This window comes from Anomalospiza imberbis, chromosome 1 (genome assembly GCF_031753505.1).
Source record: "Anomalospiza imberbis isolate Cuckoo-Finch-1a 21T00152 chromosome 1, ASM3175350v1, whole genome shotgun sequence".
Lineage (NCBI taxonomy): Eukaryota > Metazoa > Chordata > Aves > Passeriformes > Viduidae > Anomalospiza > Anomalospiza imberbis.
Window position 1 is genome coordinate 68,730,467 of NC_089681.1, and position 22,817 is coordinate 68,753,283.

Here is a 22,817-nt window from a genome sequence, read left to right on the forward strand (position 1 = left end):
GTAGCAATGTAGCAAAACCAGCTTGTTGTCTTGGTGGTTTCCTAAAGGGTTCAATACTTTTATCCTGAAAAATGTATGAAGTTAATATATGCAGTGAAAAAAAGAGCAAAAAATTTATCAAGAACTACAACAATAAGATACAGTAAGATATAGAAATAAACAGAGTTTGCATTTCAGAAAATCTCTATATTGGCAAAGAGAAAAATTAAAAAAATCCACTGGTACAATATGATATTATCAAGGCTGAAAGGCAAGGACACAGCTAACAAACACTGTCAATTGGTATCATACTGAAAAATGTAAGAACTAGTGGCTGAAATCGTGCTATGATAAGCCTAAACGCACTTCAGGTGGAAGACTTGCTTCTGTGATGATGACCTAATTTAAAAGCCAGTTTTATAAAATCAGCCCCCTGTCTGTAGGTACATATCAAGAAAATGTGTGAATACATATTCTTAAACTGATATTTAATACTGCTTATAAAATAAAAAAAAGAAAGTCCAAAAGTCCAAACTGTATCTGGAAGAACAATTAAAAAAAAAAACAGTAAACAGCGTATTTTTTTTAATGTCATTTCAGCCGTGATACAGGAATCAATACATCTGAATAGTCTTTTAAATTATCTTAGTTTAAATTTATAATGATATGTGCAAAATTTTCATACAAACCCCATTTATCAGAAAGATGTTCAGAAGCAAGATATGTTTTTGCAAGTGGGGAAAGAAAGAAAAATATGCTCTAAAGGCTGCAGAGTGAATAAAATTCTAAACCCTTTCTCTAAATACAGACTTTGGTGTTTAAGTTTTGTATTCATCAGATTTAAATAATTTTATATTGTTCATTTAAAATACAATTTTATTTTTTTCTGAAGTATTGAGGTGATTATTTTAAATTTTAGTATCTAATGATACTTATGACAATAATTAACCTGGAGGAACTCAATATTCTCTTTAAAGCTTGTGAATTAAGTATTTTATAGAGTTTGAAAACTATGTGATAATTAGTTTTCTTTAGAAGAAATGCTGAAATTTCACTCTTTTTGGAGCATAATTTCCCTTCAAATCCTGCATATTATTTTGGTCTCAGAAAAGGTTCCTATGGTTGTGTTGTTACAAATGCTCTCCATGTGGAAAATACCAATGAGAGGTCAAGTCCTATTTACATCAACACTTAAAATGTACAGTGAATTTGCATATGGTGTGAACAGTTTCCAGTAACAGAGCTAGAATCAAAGTCTATGGAAAGCTTTCAGAAGAGATTTTTAAATGGTCAACTCAAAATAATTTCAGGACCTATGTCAGCAATCTATTTTATCATCAAATTTTAATCATAAATACCTTAGATACTTCTAGCAGGGAAACACATACACACACAATAAAAAATGATTCTGTGTTTCTCCTGTTGTTGCTCCCTTTTACTATTCATTGTCAAAGATTAGAGTTCCATATTGCTATCATCAAAATGAGTCCAGTAGCTTCTCAGTTCAGAAAGATCAGCAACATTTTAGAGAGCAGAGAGATGTAGTATAAAATAAGACTGTTACCTGTGATTTTCTCCCAAACTTAAATTCTGCCCTTAGTTCTATTTACAAACAGAAAGCCTAAATACTGCAAAATAATAAAAATTATGGTATGAATCTGAATTTAAGTTTTGAAAGACTCTAAGATGAATTTATTTCCAAACTCCTTAGATTATTTAGTGTGAGTCAATAGCAAGTACTTTTATTTTAGTGATTGTTATTGATTTCTGTGTACTTTATTAGTAGTAGGTAGTATGTTGTTTTTACAAGATTTACTGTCCAGCCTCAGTCCAGCTTCTCTTCAAAAGATTTTCCTACTTTGAGGTAGCTGTAGACTCATTACTAAACATGAATTTTTACACTTTTACTTGGTTCTTTGATTTGAGACAGCATAAACTGACATAAACCTCCCCAACATATAACACACTAAATTTACAATAAATATGAGTATTGTTCCTAAAAAGAGTGCCCTGCTGACTTATAACCTTTTCCATTTTTCCTCATTTGTCTGGACTCACTGACCTGAGTGCTGATTTCTAATTTTCCTGAGGACTAGAAGAAAGCCAATGTCACCCCAGTCTTCAAAACGGCAAGAAGGAGGACCCAGGGCAGTACTGGCCAGTCAGTCTGACCTCAATCCTTGGAGAGGTGACTGAGCACCTCATTCTGGAGGCCATGTCTAAGCACATGGATAACAAGAAGGTAACCAGGGGTAATCAGCACGGATTCTCTAAAGGTAAATCCTACTTGATCAATCTGATTGTCTTTTACAATGAAAAAACCTACCTGGATGAATGAGAGAAGACCAGTGGATATCATCTATCTTAACAAGGCTTTCAACACAATGTCCTCACAATGCCCTCATAGACAAACTCAGGAAGTGTGCACTGAACAGTGAGGTGCATTGAGAACTGGCTGAATGGCAGATCCCAGAAGGTCACAGTCAGATTTAGGGACTGGAAGATCTCTCTTATGAGGATAGGCTGAGGGACCTGGGCCTGTTTAGTCTTGAGAAGGGACGATTAAGAGGGCACCTCAAAAATATCTGTGTCTGAAGGAAGGATGTTAAAGGATGGGCTCTTCTAGGTGGTGCCGACAAGAGTCAACAGGCAGAAATATGCACAAGAATCTCCAACCGAATAGGAGGAAGTATTTCTTTACTGTGTAGATTACTGAGCACTGGGACTGGCTGCCCTGAGAGGCTCTGAAGTCTCCTTCCATCAAGATAGTCAAGAGATACCTGAACACCATCCAAAGTAACATGCTATATGGGACCTTGTTTGAGCAGTGAGCTTGGACCGGGTGACTTCCAGTGTTCCCTTCCAGCCTTACCCATTCTATTATTCTGTGGTATTTTCACCAGTTCTGCTTGTTGTTTTACCTCCCACATCAAGAGACTTAACTTCTATATGCCATTTATAGAAGTATGTCCTTGGAAATAATTTGCTCGCTTTGAGTTTGCAATCACAAATTCAATGCAAGAAGCCATGACACAAGCTAGAAATCAAAAACTGCAAGAAGATTAATAAAACTTGAAAAAGTGAGTTGTGATTTTATAAAGGATGGATCTGATTGACAGGTCTGGCTGCAGTGTCCCACTCCTGGCAGATATCAGAATATTGCCTCAGGGCTGTTTGTTACAGCCTAAACAGAGAATGCTTGAGGTGAGACCATGACCATGCTGCTGGGCTGGATCATTGCCCTGTGTTCAGAGCAGCATTCTGTTTCCCCTCACCTCTATTCTACTGTCTCAAGGGAGACAGGGTTCATTTGATGGCTTAGATGTTGCTGTGAATTCATGTGTGAAGATGAGTTTGAGAAGATGATCGCCTTTCCCAGCAGCTCTCATGTGGTCCACTCAATAAATTGAACTTAGCAAGTCATGTTATTTGTTATTCAAAATACGATTTTACAGTAAGTATAACAGATTCATCTTGACAATTCCAGCTTTCTTCTTTACATTTGCTATCAAAATCCGAAGGGTGTTTTTTACCTCCAATAAAGATGAAGTATTGACATGATTAGATTGGCCTGTTTATTTTTTTATCATCAATCCACAGCAAATTTTTAATGTCCTATACCAATAACCAGAACAAAAAAAGTTAATTTTTTAGATATGTAGAAAATAGTTTATACTTCTAAGCAAGCAAATTAATACTTCTAAGCAAGAAACTTCCACTTTGAATTATCTCAAGACATAAACCAGGCTATACAACCGACATTCAGTAACTGCAAATGCAGCCAATGCCCTGAACCACAACAAATAAATGCAGACTGAGAAATTTGTTAGTTAACAATACTACATGAAAATATCTTTTTATCAGTCCTATCTTCATCTGATTGTGCTTAAAAAGATCTAGACATTTTTCAAAATAGTTTTTTCCCCCATTTTGTATTTTTTTTCCAGTATGAGTTCTTTGGACAATGAGATCAGCTCAGTTGTTTGAGCATGGTGCAAGGTTGCAGGATCAATCCACATACAGATCATTCACTTCAGAGTTGTACTCAATGGTCCTTGTGGATCCCTTCCAACTCAGAATATTCTGTGATTCTGTGAAATTTCAATCCTTTCCAACTGTTTTCAATTCAATTATATAAAATGTACTGAAAACGACATAATTAAGTGGAACTAAACAATAAGCATCAGGTATCATCTGGAATGATGGATGTGGCGCAGAAGAAAAAAGCATCATTAATGGAACTTCTTCGAGAGTACAAAGATCCCATTGTGGCTGCTGCACTTGCAAAGGGCTGCCTCTCATGCATAGATGTGAAGTCATGGGCAGAGGTTACTCCTTCTTTACCAGACATGACTTCTGGAAGTTTCTTCTTCCCCTTCCTGATAGCAGGAAAAAGTAAAATAAAACCAGGAAACATTATCTCATTAGATTATAGCTGAAGTGCTAAATTGATGGTGATAAATCACACCTGTATAAGGACCTACTTTGTGGTCTAAGCAATACTTGGGACCTAAGAGAAGAGATGAGGATTAGCAGAAAAAAAATTAGTTTTTTTAGAAAGTAGAATTGAGAAGAATTTGAGATAATTTTGCAAAACTTCTGACTTTTAACGTGTCAAGTTGTACTTTAAGGCTATCCTTTTTAAAGAAAACAAATTTATGCATTTAAAAATTTCTTCTAGCATTATTTACAGTCTGAAGGACTAACTTGCCCCAGGTTTATTTTCTGATGCATTTAAAAATATCAATATACCTTCTAAAAGGTATATTAATTGAAGTGCTCTCTTTTTCTGCTTATTTTGTCCATCAGACCAGCTTGTTGGAGAATCTGGTAACTTCCTATAACTGCCAGGACAATTAAGGACTGCACAGCTGGACAACTCAAAGTCTTAGTTTTTTTTTTTTTTTTTTTTTTTTTTTAACTCAGCTTTTTCTTTTGCTTTCCAGATGGATAAATACAACAGAAAACTAATTTTGAAACACACAGAACAAACTATATTTTAGTTTTATGCAAATAAGCATACTGTCTTGTGGTTTGGGTTTATTTAGTCAGTTGTTATATTAATGTTAGTTAAGTTTGTTCCTTGTACTCCCCCATTTTTCCCCTCACAGTGGTTTGTTCCAAGGTGTTTACCCCAAGAGTTCCTGGCACTTGGATCCCCGGGTACCTGTCAGTCTTCTCACCTCTCCCTGTTTTCTCCTCATTTGGTCCCATCAGTCAGGGTTTGTTCACTCCCTGAGGGTTGTCAATCCTGTCTCTTGTTTGTCCCCATTGGGCAAAGCAGGTTTGCACCCCTGTCTGCCCACTCCCTATTTAATCTGCTGCCAGCCTTTGTTTCACTGGCATTTTGTCACTGCACCCACCCTGAGAACACTTTGTTCCTGCCCTGCCTGGGGGAATAAAGACTCTTTGGGCTCACAAACAAGTGTCCTTCTCTCGTCTCTTCATCTCCTCTCAGTGTGTGAAGCTACCAAAGCTGCGTAACCCACGCCGCAGCACTCAGCACTACCAGGTTGGCAGATGCCATTCCCCTGGAGTGCCCACTCAGGTGGCGGCCACCTGGCCTCACACAGGCAGTGCTAGCCAGCACATCTCGTCTGCTTGAGGTCGTGGCAGGTAGCCGCCGCACTGTCTTATCAATGAATGCTTAAGGCAAAACAAAGGACCTGCTGGTTTAACTCTTCTTGAGTTTAAGACAACTTTATTTCATCTATTATATGTGTAATGGTTTGGTTTTGGGGTTTTGTTTGTATGCTGTATTGGGTTTTTTGACAAACATCTATAATCCCTATAATTTTACTCAGATTCCTGGTTAGTTTATCCATATTTGCACACATATTTATGCATCACCTACCAATTTGTTTAGTTAGGGATGTATTTTCTCTCTTTTGCACATGGTAAATCTCTAACAAGAAATGATTTTCTGCATTAACTTTTGTCTTTGATAAACAATTTAGTCAGTTGATCAGTCTCCCATTGCTTCAATTGCAAAGTCGTATAACCACCCCCTCAATCTTCCCACTGCATATAATGTCGACTAAGATTGCAATTTTATTTTATAATGCTATGATTTTTTATTAACTTGGAATAAAGATTGTGAAACTAAGAGGGTTTTTTTTTTCTGTCCTCTGGGGAGTTATAAGTATTTTTTACAAAAAGAGAAGCAAATTTTATAAGAAACTACAAATGGATCTCTTCAATATGTGTGAATTGGCAGCACCAAAAAGTAAAAAAAACAGCAGGATTTGGCAATTACAAGGAACAAAATTTAAAACAATACGAGTTTATTTTAATTGACTTTTTAAATAGCTTTTTGTAAACTATCATGGGTATTTTGTTAACTGTCATGCACAGCTGTAAGAACTGATGCAACAATGATTGATAACTACCTCTAAGCAAAATTTCCAGCCTCTTCAATCTCAAAAAGTGTTATTCTAATAAAAAAAAAATCACTAAATTAGGAATAAAAGAATAAACAGGAGCACCAAAAGTTTTGCCGAAGTGAAGAGACTGTTAAAGCCATGTTTTCTTAAAGCAACAAATGGAAAACAATACTAGTGAGAACACTAATGAGAACACTAAATTGAATGAAAGAAAATATATACATAATTCTCTTTCTGTTTTTATTAATATAAGAATATGAAAAATATGTTGAGAAGAGACAAGGAATAGATTTTGTATTACTAACTAGAATAAATCACCATTCAGTCCATATCGATTCCTGCAGGAGGATGTAGACAAACTATTCTGCCAGATAAGTTGCACTTCTTTGAACAAGTTTTCGGGAACAATAGTCAGGTTAAGCCTTTTGTGCTGCATTGGTGAATATGGTCTAAAAGGAAGGCTGAGCATCTCAAAATTTCTTTCAATACATTAGTCTTGACAAATGTGGACAAACTCGAAGCATCAAAATATATTGAAGTTATCATCAGATCCTAGGCTGCTTCAGGACAGTGTGGCTACTGAGTAGGTAGAAGACTTCAGAATGGTGCTTTAATGGATTAAGTATCTGGATCTGGATTTTGTTTATACACAAAATTGCCAGCAAATATCATAGCTGATGAATGAGTGTTTAACAGCATGATCTGATCACTGATATTTCTGTATACCAGAAATATCTATAACCTTTCTAAATATGCTGAATATTTATTATTGCTGCTTTACAAAAATATTGCATAAAATTCAAATTCTGTGGATTTAACATTATTATATCTGTAAGGTTGAAGAGTGCTAAATGCTCATTTGGTAATGCTTACATTCTTCTGAGATCACTGGTGTGTATTGGTCATTAAAATCCCAGGAATATGCAGGAAGATTATATGGAAAACATAAATTTTAAAAAGTTTAAAATTAATTTTTATTTCATTTAAGATGAGTAAGATGGGTAAAAAAAACTTCACTTTTGTTAATTATTTCAAATATTCTTTAATATAAAATGTTTCTCTACATTTATATGAGAGATTTTTGTCAGGTTGCAAAATGGTTGAAACACTTTGAAAATATATTGAACAGACCTGCTTGTAAGAAAACAATTCATTTGGAATGGAAATAATTTTTGTAATCTCTGTCTAGCTATAAGAAAAGAAATTTCTGAAATGAGAGATCTGGAAAACCCACAGGGCAATGCTTAAAGATAAAATCATTAAAAAGTCTGCTGGCTATATATTTAGCTATTGCTTATTTAAACACAGGTCATTTAATTGTTCATAGATAACAGAAAATTTAACTTTAGACAAAAGCATGTGAATAGAATATTTTTTGAAGTGAAATGCAAAAAAATGAAACTTAGTGTAGGCATGAATAATTTTAATAACTTAGTGATTTTCACACTACCCAAACTGGTCACAAAAGTTCTTAATTAATGCTTCTGGACAGCCAAACCAAGAAAAAAAACCTGCTGTTATTTTTTAGTAAGATGAATACAGGAACTCTCTGTGCAGGGGGGGATTAATATTTCTGGATTGTGTCCCATTGTGTTGTGTTAGATCCTAGGCCAGCGAATCAGAGAACAGTCAGTCACATTTCTTCTATCTGGGGATTACCTCAAATTTTCAAACCTAGCTTGTAATTTACTTGAATTCTAAAGTTTTAGCTGATCCTGAAATGTCCAACAGCAAGGAGGAAATTACCTGTTTCCCAAGGACTGCTTTCTGAGATAAAAAAATAGCACTCTGCACATTTCTATGAACAACAAACTTACATCTGCCAAGGGTCCTGCTAGTAGCTAGTAAGTAAGTATTAGTCTAGTGTCTGGTACTTGCTCCTTGAGTTAGTAGAAAAAAAAAAGGAAATGTGAAATATAACGATTATATATATATAAAAATAAAAAGAATACATGGAAATACAATGCAGAGAATGCAAAGTAAAACAGGAATATGATTTAAAGATGCAAAATATCTAAAGAGATAGAAGCAGATGTAAGGTCAGGATTGTCCAAGAAGTGAATTTATAGATGTTTGGCAGTGGAGGCTATATGGAAAGCTATTCTCAGCAAGTCTTTCTGTGTGTAGTCCACAGAACAGCTGAAAGGTTTGCTCTAGTAGTTCCTGTGGGTGCCATCACTGTCAAATGGCCCATGCATGCTCTGTGCCTAACAAAGGATTTCTGGTATTTCACACCCACATTAAGTTTTGTTTCAATGGAAGTGCATTCACATTGTTATTTTCAGACTTGGTTTCCTGTGAAGAAATTCAATTGTATAAAGTAAAATTGTTGAGACCTGAAGCAGTATGAGATAACCAGAGATGATTTCAATTCATATCAAAGGACTCAGACTACTGATATAGATGGGGAAACTGATTCTCCTGTGAAGGAAGCAAAGGATATGTTAATTGCAGAGGATACTGTTGAAGTTGTGCTAGGTGCTGAAGAGATACTGATTAAATATCAAATTCTGGAGATGTTATAGTACATGTATAGTCTTATTTAGCATCCTTTGCAAAAAAATGTTGTTCTATCTTTTGTCAAGAATAAATTGGGAGACCTGGCAGTAGAGGAATTGGAGCACATATCAGGATTAGTGTTTTGACGATCAGAAACGCCTTGCATTAAGAATTTTACTTGAAGGCTTAATAAGAAAATATCATCTATGCTTGAAATTGTGTTAAGTGAATTCTGAGCACAACATTTAACAGTACTGTGGAAAAAATTCTGATCACATATGCTGATCATAAGATGTGGGAGTTCTCTTCAGTTTGAGATTGATGTTGAGAAAAACAAAAATATCTAATTTGTAAGACATTTAGCATGGCTAAAATACTATTTCTGAGAACTGTTTCATGTACAGTATGTGAAATTGTTGCCACCTGAAGCAGCTTTTCGAGTAAGTAGCTTGTCAGGGTGAAGAGAAAATAAGAATCTCTACTTTTTGGCAAAAAAATGTGCCATACTTGCCTTTAAATTTGAACTGTAAAATATGATAAAAAATTGCAGGCATTTTAGTCCTCTTGGGAAAAAAATCAGTCATTTCCCTGTATCAATCAGGATCAAACTCATATTCATGGAAATATTAGAATCCAGGTGAAATATTTTTGCCATATGCTAAACATGACTTATGCTGAGACTGGTTTTGCAGCTGGATAAGCCTTTAGGGGAGTTTTGATCTAAACAAGAGTCTGCAGTATTCTCATTTGATGTTATGCACATAAAAATGCTGGTACGTTAGAATTAGTTCTAAACTTGATTGAAAATTCTAACTTCCATTTCTTAGACAACATTTTAATATAAAATTTATGCCTATGAGGCAGAAATTTTTTATAAATGCTATACATCATGGAATTTGCAAATTGACTCAGGAAAATACTTGGCATCTTGTGGGAAGATTTCACACTCTGTTTGCACAACACCTTCATAATGCACTTGCTGAAGCTTGCTTGAGAGGCACAGAGACAATAAAAATAAAAAATATCATCACCTTAGAGTCATTCCTCTTGAACTTTTTATTTCCTTTTCAATAAGGCCATAGTCACCACTCTCACATTCTTTAGTCAGTGCAACTGACTGTTTGCTAGAAACTTTGATCTGCTAAGTGACAACCACAAGCAAAGCTAGCTGCATGATTTCATTTGATTTATACTAGAGAGTACAGATTTTTTCTTTCTTTACAAACCACCACTGAATTTAATAGACAAAAGCTATGCCACCTTCACTAGTTTTGACCTGCTCAGAAATGTGGAAGTATAGTTACTAGAATTACAATATTTCTGTCAGACTCTAGCTGTTACAATAACTTCCTTCTCATCACCTGCATCATTGCTTCTGTCACTGATAACGAATAGGGGCTTCACAAAATGGGCAGCAGCTCTATTAGTGCAATTGACAAACCATTTTGTCCAGATGCAGAATTATTGGCAATGTTACTGTCCAAGATCATGGCTTTGTAAAATGATCAAGTACCAGCAAAAGGAAAATTGTGTTTTACAAGGAAAATAGAAAGCAATATCTCAGTCTCAATAACTGTCTTAAGTGAAATGTGGTTTTAGCATCCTAGAAATAAAAGGGTATACAAAAGAAGAGTACTGTCTTTAAATCTGAAGTAAAATAGCGCTCCTAAAAATGGTGGCAACTGCAACAGAACTCTGAATCCTTTTCTGTTTCACAGTTTTCAGTAGAGGAATGGGAATGTTTCCTCTGTTCACATCCATTAATGTTTTGTTAATATTGCTACTGCTATATGTGTTGTGTAATGAAAATCACTGATTTCTCAAGGTTTATTTGCTACATGTGGTCAGCTCATGTTTTATTATTTATTAGCTCATTTATTATTATTAGAAAACTCAAGAGATAAAACACTATGTCAAAAGATGACTTTTAAAAGACAGCAGCAATTGAAGGAAATCATGGTTTGAAAGTAGATTCTGGTGAGGTTTTTGTGCCTCTGCTAGGGTTGAGACAGCATTCTATTTTCTGAGGTGTTTGAAAATTGCCTGACCACATCTTTTTAAAATAGTATATTGCTATTATCTTGATCATAGAATCATAGAATGTCCTGAGTTGAAAGGCATCCATAAGGATCATCAAGTCTAACTACTGGCCCTGCACAAGACCACCCCAAAAATGTGCCTGTGAACATTGTCTAAATGCTTCTTGAACACTGCCAGGCTGGTGCTGTTACCACTTCTCTAAGGAGTCTGTTCCAGTGGCCAACCACCCTCTGAGTGAAGAACCTTTTCATAATATCTAAGCTAAATCTGCCCTGACACAGCTTCATGCTATTTCTTCTGGTCCTGTCACCAGAGAAGAGATCAGTGTCTGCACTTCCACTCCCTCTTATGACTAAGATATAGATTGCCATGAGGTTTCCCCTCAGTCTCCTCCAGGCTGAGCAGATCAAGTGCCCTCAGCTGCTCCTCATATGGCTTCACCTCTAAACCCTTCACCATTCTCGCGGCCTTTCTTAGGAAACTCTCTAACAGCTTTATAACTTTCTGAAATTCTAGCACCCAAAACAGCGCACAACAATTGAGGTGAGCACTCCACAGTTCTGTGCCCACACTATTTTGTTTCCCTGATCCCTGATAAAGAGAAGAGTATTCCAATAACAAGGTCCAGTATGAAAGCTCTTCCATACCTTTGTTTTTACTTTACTGAGATCATGCTTTTCACAGTCATTCTACACTCCAAATCTTGATTTTACTGAAGGGAAATAATGGAAGAGAAAGTACCAGAGGGAAAGCTAGAGGAAAACAAGTTTAATTATTAAAGCCTGCCTTGGGCCTGTGTCTAGCCTAATAAAATAAGCATACCAGGGACATTTCTTAAGAATAGAACGTGAATATTCTAGGAAGTTTTTTCTCTGGCAAAACTTGTTCCAATCCAGCTAGTATTTTCCCTAAAATCCTCAGGTCCAGTTCACATTTCAGGGATATTTCTGTTTACTAAAATAGATATTACTATGTCATTTTGAACTATGAGGCTATTGCTTCTCAGTGTATCCTTCAAGCTTTGCGTCTGCCAGGCTACACCCAAGGCCTCCCTAGACACAAGCACTATGCTATAGAGAAGATTTTTATTAAGAGATGGCAAAGCTGCCTAGCTGCCTTTACATTTTTTTTTTAATCATGCAAGATAGTAGACTAAATCCACTAGGATTTAAGAAGGCCACCAGATGAAATGTCCAGGGCTCTGACCACAGGGAAACAGCACAGGGCATATATTTGGCAGGTTCATTGTAAATCACTAACGTAGAGTAGAATTATCTATTAGAGTAATACCTATATGAGAAAATAAATAAGCATTGTAGATAACAAAAGATTTTATATAACAAATCAAGAAAATTGTTGACCAATGCGGAAGAAAGTGGGGCAATTAAAAATATCAAATAAATAACAAAACTGGGGACAATGGAGAAAGATTAAACAACTGTGGGATGTTAACTTGGAAGAATATAAAGTTGGGTGTAGTTAGAATTGTTTGGAAATATCTTTTAAGCAACCTTGCACCTGATGAAGACAAACAAGAAAAAAAAAAATTTCAGGCTACCTGTATATGCATTTTGCTGTCAGAGGAAAACAGCTTGTTTCTGCTAACGCTGGTTAAAGAATGCCCAGGCAAGAAAGATTGAACTTCTTAATAGTACCCTTCATATCAAAATAGTGTGAGCATTGGTTGCCTTTCTCAAATGGAGGAATTAGGAATAGAGACCAATACCAACAACTTTTTATGATGTGTATTGATCTCAACTTCTTTTGTGGCCAAAAGCACCCACTGACTTTTTCTCTCAAGATGTTCCAACACTTACTTCAGCCTATTCCAAGTTGCCTAAACTGGTGAAGGGAAAAGCAACGCAGCTGGGCAGTGGGATCCCTTGATTTTTTCAAGAATAAAGAGATTCTCGACTCATTATATGATGATACTGCTTAATGAAGTAAATGGTCCTAATTTTATCTTCCCACTCTGAAAACATCTGTGCACTTCTGAGTCAGACAACAGGACCATGAGCTTCCTGGTTCCTGTCATAGTCCTGATTAAAAAAAGACTCAAATTACATTGACTAAGGATGCTATTGGTAGGGTGTGGGAGGTGTTATTTAAATTTTGAGCTTCATAGTACTTTCTTGTGCTGAAATTAGACACTGCACCATCACTTCTGCTTAGTTATAGGTTTGCTTAAAACATGCATGGCATATAAATTGACACTGAGTGTTATCCTGAACAATTGTATGTTACCTTACATGAACCCTAGAAATAACTAAGAAGATCAATATTTTCCAGAGGAAAAGAAATTAAAGACCAAGAAATCTGAGAATTTTAAGAGGCAGGAAGTTTCTTTTGCAGTATAAACAATGGCTGCCATCCCAATTGCAGCTACTATTCTCTTTCACAAAATTATCTGTGTTCTTATTCTGAGTTTGCCTGCTAGCTATATTGACTTCCAAAGTTGTTACAAGGTTATTTTCACATTTGATTTTGTAGAATAGATGGTAATAATCTGTGTTCAACATGCACTATGTCTTTGTATTCTTATAGTAATAAGTGATAAAACTGGTATGGCAAAAAGTATATTTGATTTCCAATTCCAGAGGAACTACTTGCTTCTCTTCAAGCTTAAAATAAAATCCAAAGCTGCCATTAGGTAAACTGGGAAAACTTCCTTGAATACTCTGCATCTGCTAATACAGTGTTGAAAAAAAGATGTTTAGAGATTCATGGAAACTCTTCCCAGCATCCTACAGAAATTAATTTTCTTGGTGCTACTGTTCCTCACAGACTAAATTCAGACTGAATATACAGACCATGTTAAGAACGAATGCCTCACTTTAGGATATATATACATGGAAGACCAATTAAAGCTTTGATCTGTTCTTTTCTGTTGTTGGGTCAACCTGATGGTTAGTGGTTAATTTGAATGAAAAATATTGCCACTTCGTTTTACCCAGTATTCTTTAAAATGAACAAGTAAAGTGACTTTATCCCTTTTCTTGTAATTAAGGGAATGTGGAATGTGCTGATTTCCCATTAAAGTAGAGGATGCATGTACTTCAAACTTAGAACCAACATCAGTACCATTCTATAGAGGGCCTTTCTTTCTTTAAAAGTTTAGATACCCTGTTTTGGAAGGTGTATTTCAGTTTGTCAGAGCATCATTTTTAAACTGCTGTTTTCTCTTCACTTTTCATTCAGTTTGCATCATTTTTTCTCCTTTAGTCACTGCCCTTTTATATGCTGCTTTTAGAGCCTACTTAATAAATATCTAGAATTCCTATTAATTTCAGTGGGAATTCCTCATGCCAAGGCTTCATCAAAGTTGTCAGTGTAATCTGTAATATATACTGGCATTAAAGAATATCAAATACACAGTTTCTGCTTGTAGTGTGTGTGCCACTGTGAAACAAATATGTGTACTATTACCAAACATGCATAATCAAGTTTTTATTTTTGCCTATTTCGTATTACATTATTTCAGAGACCCACAGTCACCTCTTACAGAAAAAGCAAAAGCACAGGCCAAAAGAGAAATACTGTAAAATGAATAAGAAACCTCAGTTATGAAAGTTTTTTTTAAATGCTAGAAGTTCAGTAATTCCACATCAAAGCATTCAAAATACCTAGGTTACAAAAAAGTACATTTAAAGTATATGAAATACACACAAATGAAAGCTATTTAAAGTTTTGGAGATACTCATCTAGCAGATTATATAAAATGATTTTTGAACAAAACAAGTTGCAGTTGCTCTACATTAAAGGCAAAAAATGTCACAAACTGTGTTTTGAAAGGCATTCTTTATGTTATTCTGACTGAAGGAAGTTCATGGGTAACTACATTTTGTGTTGCACCTGATGGTAGAATTTGAATAAAAACATTTTTCAAGCCGGAAAACTGATGTGACAGACCTAATCTCAAAACTATTACATCCTAAAGTTGTCTGAAAAGAAATTATGGTAATATTTGTATCTATCTCTTAAGCCTTTTTATAGTACATGCAGTACATGCAGCGCTAGTGCTACCTTGTAGTGGCATTTCTAGAACAGGAGAAGTCAACTTATGAGGCAAAGTAATCACTAAACATTTGCTGAGAAGCATTATAAAATGGAAATGTCTTGCAAGCAAGATTCTTGATTTACTTGCTGACATAGACAATCTAGTTATTTCCCACATTTTAATTGATTTTGTTGCTTTTCTCTTGCTAAGAAAAACTGCAAGTAGGATTATTTTCAGCTGTATTGATGTAAGAGAAATACAGTTTAACTGTGAAACAAGTGAAATATACTTTCTTCAGGAAAAAGAAGAATCTCTTTCCAGTGCAGATACAGTTTCACTGCTTCCTGGGTGGCTTTTTTGCCTGCATTAACACTTCCCTGCCCAGCCAGAATATCTTATCAAGATTTTTAAAATACAACTGTATTGTCTACATCCCCATGTGTTTTTTTTATCTTGCTTTAACAGTTTTGATGACAGCCTGCCCAAATTCCCTCTAGGTCTCTAAGTCCTTCTCTTGCTGCCTGTATTGTGTCTCAAGTATGAAAAGTTTATGTGATGGCAAACTTTAAAACATGCCATAATCATGGTGCCTCCTGTGACCAGCTGTATTCCCTGCTAAAGTTTGGTGAACCAGAGATTTTATTCGACTGGGACCCTCAGCTAAGTAATGGCCATGATCATTCCAGGACAAACAGGTAGCAATCCCCTTTCACAGAAATGTCAGGTTCTCTCATGGCAAAATATGTTCAACTTTGATTTATTAAGATTAGACAGGAAATGCAAATTGGTGCATGATGAAATACAATTTTTATGTGCAATTTGTTTTACCTAAATGGCAAAGCAATAGATAATTACAGGTGTATTCAAGGACAGCAGGTAGACACCACTCTTCCAGAGGGATCTTTAGATATCTTTTACAAAATCTTTATATGGGAATGAGCCCTGTTATTAAGGACAGAATAAAAGCAGGAAAAGTGTCCTCATCTGAACTGGCTCTGTTACAATTCTGAATAATCCCTCCCAAGGATGGATAGATTTTTGCTCTCATCTTTTACATAAGGTATTATGTCAAGTCCTACTCAAGACCTAATAAGAAGAATAAGAAGCACAAAAAGTAATCCTTCTCTTGGTTTCTCTGAGCTTCAGAATTAGCTAGCTCCACGCTTTAATAAGAAGTTGGTATCCCTTGACAGTAGAAGTCTTTTAGTTACAGCTTTAAAGATCTGTGTTTGAGGATTGGCCAGACACAAAACAGCAACAATACATGTCTATCTGGCCATCTGTGTACTTGCTTGATTAGCAAATACCTTTTGCTGCCTCTGTAAGCTTTATTTTTTGCAAGGAACAAAGGGACTTGGAAACACTTTGAAATTGTTGTCTCATTAAGGACTAAACAATTTACTTCTGAAATCCTTTATGCTGGAAGTCCCATATGAAAAGTAACATGTGGTTGCCTTGACAAAATCACAATATATGCCTCCCGTTAAAAGATCGTATATCACTATTAAATTATCTTTTAAAAATAGTAAGACTAGTTAAACTGCTCATCTTAGCATCTGTGTACAGTTCTCAGCAATCAGTTTTAGGTTTTTTTTTTCTGTGTAAATCTGTCAGGAAGAAATTTATACTCCTGAGGGCAAAGAGTGTCTCAGTAGCTGTACATCCAGCTGTGTATTCAGTGTGGGATTACCTCAGCAAATGCACTTCTTCCATGACTCGGACTGGTGTTAAGATGAAAAAAACTAATTTCAAATAAGATTTATAGCTATGTGAGGAATTAAATACATTTAATTTTATGAGGGTGGTAGAAAACGTACTTCTAAAATTTTGCCATTATCACACTAGGCAGATTGACAGCCTTGACATGAAGAAGCTGAGTGGCCACTGGAGCAGAACCATGCCAGTCATTGACCTAAACCAAAACTTTGTCTGCTTGGCAGGATGGATCTGGTGAGCATATAATAATTCATTTTCTTCAAAAACACACATGTACACCTGACATTCAGATCAGAATAGCCTACAGGGTTCTTGGTGTACTCACAGCCTTTGAATTTTTTTTCTGCTGTCTTTAAACGTGTTGTTCATTAGGTAGTGTGGGGAATTCATTAATGCACTTCCCAGATAACATAGGTTACACTTTTGAGAAATGTGATTGTAAAACTAAATAAAATACTAGTTTAATAAAAAAGCTGTAAACAGAATAAATAAGCAACCCTCTCCTGCTCCCCAACACAATTTTTTAAATTGAGCTGAGTAATTCATAAAGAAAGATGTCTAAAAAGAGAAATTAAAATCTTCATAGTGAAATTCAAATCTCCATTCATTATTCCAGTTGAACCAAGTTCTTTGTCTCTGAATTCCTTTACTGAATGCAGCTTGATAATTCAGTATTAAAGACTATTTTCCAGGAGAGACCATGTATTCACTATGTACAGATTGCAAAATTAAAGCCATATTGAAGCATTCATATAGATTTCTGCTCATAAGAACTTCAACCTCTGGGAGGTTCCACCTTCTCCAGTTATGCTGACGTTGTGTGAAACAGCAGTCAAATAATACTGTTCTGGACTCCAGAGACAGCATAGTCTTGTAGGACCTACAGACTGGCCAGTGATAAACAATTTAATGTGAGCACAATTTTTTCTGAAGCAGAGCACTGACATCCAGAGCTCTCTGCCAAGAGCTAATTCTTTCCCAGTGTGATTAGGTCATCATGTTTCAGACACCAGAGCCTGCCATGAGAACTGTGATCATAATGTTCTGCAGCCCTTTTTGTGCACCTATTCTGACTTCTGTCAGTTATCAATCTCTCTGGGCTACAGCAACATATTACTGGAAAGGTGGCAGTTGAGGTCTCTGAGGCTGTCAGTCAGTTCTCCCTCTTACAAAAGGCACCCCTGGGGAGCACTATGTCACACCAATCTCCATCCTGATGCCAGATGTCTGGAGTTATTTGCAGGGTTTTTATTCTTGCCCTATGAGTTTTCAGTGTACATATTAAAAACATTCCTGCTCTATGGTCATACAAGGCTTGGGGGCCATCAAGGGAGATTTAATAATTTCATTGATAGCTTTATTGTCTGATGTCATGACAGTCGTGTTTTCTGGAAAAATGAAAAAAATGAGGTATGCTAGCAACCTCATCTTCCTATATGAATCAGATCTCTTAACAGGTCTGAATGCCTATATGAGTACTGAGAAATTCTGTCTACCGCATGCTGAAGGGATAAGCCCTGGACTGCTCAGGCCACATGGGTTGTTCAGCCAAGCGTTACGTACTTAAGGATGCATGGAGGGGAAATATGCATTTGGTCATCTCACTGCACAGTCTGGGAATGACATGTTCTCTCAAATCCAATGATATCAAGGCAATTTAATTCTGCCTTTTCACTCTGCTGGGAAGTGAACTCTCTACCCAGACTATGCTCATTAAGAACGAATACTTAAGCTACAATTTTTCCTCCCTCCATTATCTTCTCCTAGCAGTCACAGTACCCAGGATGTCATAAGCTCCTGATGCATTTCCCTCTTAGAGGAATGTAAGTTGTACCAGAAAACTCAGCCATTTTTCAAATGTCCCTTATAGTGGTTTAACAATAGTATGATCCTTTGTCTCAGTAGAGCTATGGCTGCAGCTACACATTTTAGCAAGCACTTTACATATTCTCCCTATGCATTTGAGAGAGCACTCGGCCCTGTTTTCTGACCTGTTGCTTCACAGTTTGCAGTTTATTTCATAACCTGCTATTCCCATTTCAAGCAAAATCCTTGAAATAAGCATGTGCTATATAGACATTCACCACTAGGACTTAGCAGCACCAGCATGGTGATTAATTTTTTGGGTGTGTTTTTTACCCATCACTACTTAAAGCTGAGCTGACAACCTAATGCATCCTCTGACCGCTCCAGAGGTCAGAGGTTTGCTCAAGGCTTCTGTGTAGAGACAGAAGCCTTGAGCAAATTCTGCCCTTTGGTACAAATCTGTTATATGGTGTTGAGATCCTCATTCACAACTGAGAACTATAATTTGGGTTTAGGATCACTTTACCATTTTTGGGATGCTTTGGGCTCTTCCCTTTGGTAATCAGAAACCATAGAGAACTTGTTGATATGGAATTATGCCTACATCTCCAGCCAAGTTCAGGTTGTAATCTGCTGTCCTGTAGATATTCTTCCAGCAGAGGTACAGAGATGTAAGATAACAGTGATGTTGCCAGGCTGACAAAGACAGATGGATTCCTTCCACGCATTGTCTCATCATTTGTTGCCTGGCTTAACACTCTGCCCTGGTTTGCTATCTTCCCAAATAAAGAAGACACAGATGTCAGCTGCAACTGCAACCTAAGTGGATAGATGGCTTTTAAAATTATAAAAGGAGACTATCTGCAAGCTAAACTTGTTTCAGCATCTGGGACACCTATAATCAGTACTATTTGTACTAGGTCATGCTGGTTCCCTTCATTTAAATCTGTAAAATGGAATGGTGATACTTGGTTTACTGTAGATCCTTCTAAGGGTCCTGATTGCTGTTCTGCAAAAGAATATTACAGTACAACACCAATTAATCCATAATCAACAATTTCTTCTGTCTTAGGGGGTATAGAGGCTTTATAAAATGCATATGATCCAGAAATGAGTGTCAGCTGTGTAGGTTGGTGCCACAAGTTCCAGCAACTCCTTGCAATCTGCACAGAGAGCAATGTAGAAGAAAGCTCTTATTGCAACTGCACAGAACTTGTGTAACATTTTTATGATGGTGTCCTCAGCAAGTTCACTAAATATATGTAACATTGCCAGAATTATATACACCTAATAAAAAATATATACACCTATATAAACCTATTTCTATCATTCTTGCAGAACTGTGGGATGGGCTGCACTGTGTCGAGGCTCACAGCAAGAGTGCCTCACATTATCTGTTTTCACACATGCAAGTTGCAACCATCCTGCTGTGCTCCTCATTTGGCAGCAGAGAAAGACTAACTGGTAGTTAGTCTTTCTAGGCTGGAAGTTACTGACTAGCATGAAGTTATCTCAAGATGATTGTTGTGTGGGTGGTATGATGTTATTTTCTGCAGAAGTCCCTGTTCAGCCATCCACTAGGCAAATGAATGTGTATCACTGAGAGCTCAACTTTTGTTAATTAATTCAGCAAAGACAATTGGTAAATGTGTGACTAATTCAGTGTGTTTGTTCAAGTGGTAGAAAAACTTCAAGGTAACCAAAAAAAGAAGTCTGCAAAGTCTGAGAAAACTCCAAAAGTAAAAACTCTGTTTTCACTCTTCTTACATTGCATGTCATCAGGTGTAGTTATATTTATATATTGATGGAGGCATACCCAGAGTAAATACCAAAACTAAGAGTGCCACTGAGACAACCACTATGATGGGGGAAAATACAATTTTTCAATACCTATGGAGCAGACAGTTAAATATCCAGTATATATTGCTAGATGCCACAAATCACAAGTATTAGCAGATGCATAAAAATTCTGAAAGAGAGTAGAGCTTAAAAATAGCAACTTGACTTTCAAAGTAATCTAAAATATGTGATAACCACTTTGCTTATAATGTGTAATGGAGAAACTTCAAAGCATTGTCTAACATCACATATGTATCACTTCAGGGATTAGTGGAGAATCAGGGTACCTAAAGGAATTATCATCGGAGAGCTTCAATATGCATGTCTGTTTAAATGTTCCATGTTTGCATGGTGTGATATCATTGTTGTTATTATACTGAAAATACTGACAAATTCATACCTCAAAAAATTAATGGCTGTTGTTACTTCATTAACATAAATAGTCTCTGCCATGCTTAAGGCAACCTGTTAAATGCTTTTTGTGTTATACAAATATCTGTTATTAAAAAAAACTCCACACCATTATTTTTTTCCCCACAAAATTCTAATTGTTTTCTATTTGTCTATCATCCTGTCATTGTTAAAACCTTTGAAAAACCAGCAAGTATTTTAAAAGATAGCAGTACAATGTTTTAAGATTAAATAAATAAAGAGAGGATCTGAAGGATGTGCAGTGACATGTATGGTTGAAACTGTCCTTCAGGCACACTTTCATGTTTTTCACTACTTTTTAAGGAAACAGGAAGAAGCACAGCGAGGGGCTGTGAATGAAACATTTTTCATTTTGGAAAAAATCAGAATAAAGTATGCTTATTGTCTGTTTAAGAGATTCTTATGAGTTTTTTTCCAAGGTATGAGAAAAGGTAAATGCAGGGTTTCCAAAAAAGAAACTTACTTACACACGCCTGCAACAAACACTGATGATGTTGTACTGATATATTCACAACACCTTCAGGAATGAGCAAATAAATCTGAAAGAGATCTACTCAAGAACAGCTGAAATGACTGGAGGAGTGCAGCCTTTAACATTTGATGACAAATTAAAGAAGCTAATCTTGTGTAACCACAAATAAGAATATGCCAAAGCCTATTTTGCTCTGGAGTACAAATACATGAATAAAGGGTCTCACCTACTAGCAAATGTAAAAGTAAATTACTAATTACTAACTTTATTTCTGTAATTAGAAAAGTTTTCTAAGTATTCAAAGCCAGTTGGCTTCAGAGAAAAGTTGTAATTAACAACAGGGTAGAAAAAAGTACACTAAGTATCGAACTGGAGCTTGGTCTTAGAATTTACCAACTTAAAGCAATGCATATCTTAAAACTTAAGAAGCAATGACCTTTTAAAAGTAAATTAATCCTTAAATTAGCTAGACTCTCTGTAAGTAGACAGTTTGACACAGTTACAAGACATACCCAAGTCCCCAGTCTAAGGTGCAAGTACATATTAAACCAATGAACTTGATCAGACAACTCCTTGCCAAGCCTATTTTAAAGATCATTAATGCCTTAGAGAATGACTATGGATAAGCTTTACATATTCTCATCATGCATTCTACTGAATATTGTACTTTAGTGACTGATAGAGCTTATATCAGTAAGCCCATTTTCTCAAGAAAAGGGATGCAATTATGGAAATAAGCTAAACTACATATTTCAAGGTTGGCAGAGACTTTAAAATTGAAAGACCTATTAGCAATAAGAAAATTTCCCAGCAGTTTTGGGGAAGCATATCTCAATAATAAATATGGAAGGGATCACAATCTCTAATTCAGATAGTAATGAAGTTTCTGCATCACTCTGAGGGTAATGTGGTGAGGTTTTCAGTGTTCTGAGGAGGGAAAGACATGTAGAAGAATTTTTGGTTTAATTTCATTGTTTGCATTCCTTTTGATGTGATCTGACAGCTGGGAAATAGTGGAGCATTAGTTGCTGAAATAAGAACTCAGAGAGTACCAATATAGTTTCTGTGTCTTATGCGTGGAAAATGGAAAACTCCATGACTGTTTAATAGTCACCATATCTCTCTGTATTAATCAAAACTTTCATCTGTCGTTTAGAAACAAAGACTTTCAAAGTGCTGTTTTGACTAGAGTTTGCAATAGGTGCTGCTATTCAGCCTAGGTGTATGTGATTATTCATTGCTGCTTAGCCTTCAGCTGAGTTAAATGAAGTGCACTTAAATGCTTCCTCTTCCCCTGTCATTAACTGCTCTACAGCAGCCTCTAGTTAGGTCCTATAGATCAATGTTTCTCAAACTGCGGGCTATAAAAGAACTCAAAGGGGATTTCCAACTGTTAGACAGCAACAGTCAGCAGCAGTTCAGTTCCCTTAGTCTGCAGTAGATCTTTTTTCACAGTAGAGGAGAATAAGGAAAACATTACAAAATGGCTGCACACATTTATTCTGTCCAGGAAACTGCTAGCTACCTTTGGCTGCTGTGAGTGCCTAATTTCCATCAGAGTAGACAGTATATAATAGCGGGTTTTCAATCTCTTGCTGTAGAAGAACTGATCTGTTATGAACTCGTGATTATACTGAAACAGTAGAGTAAACTG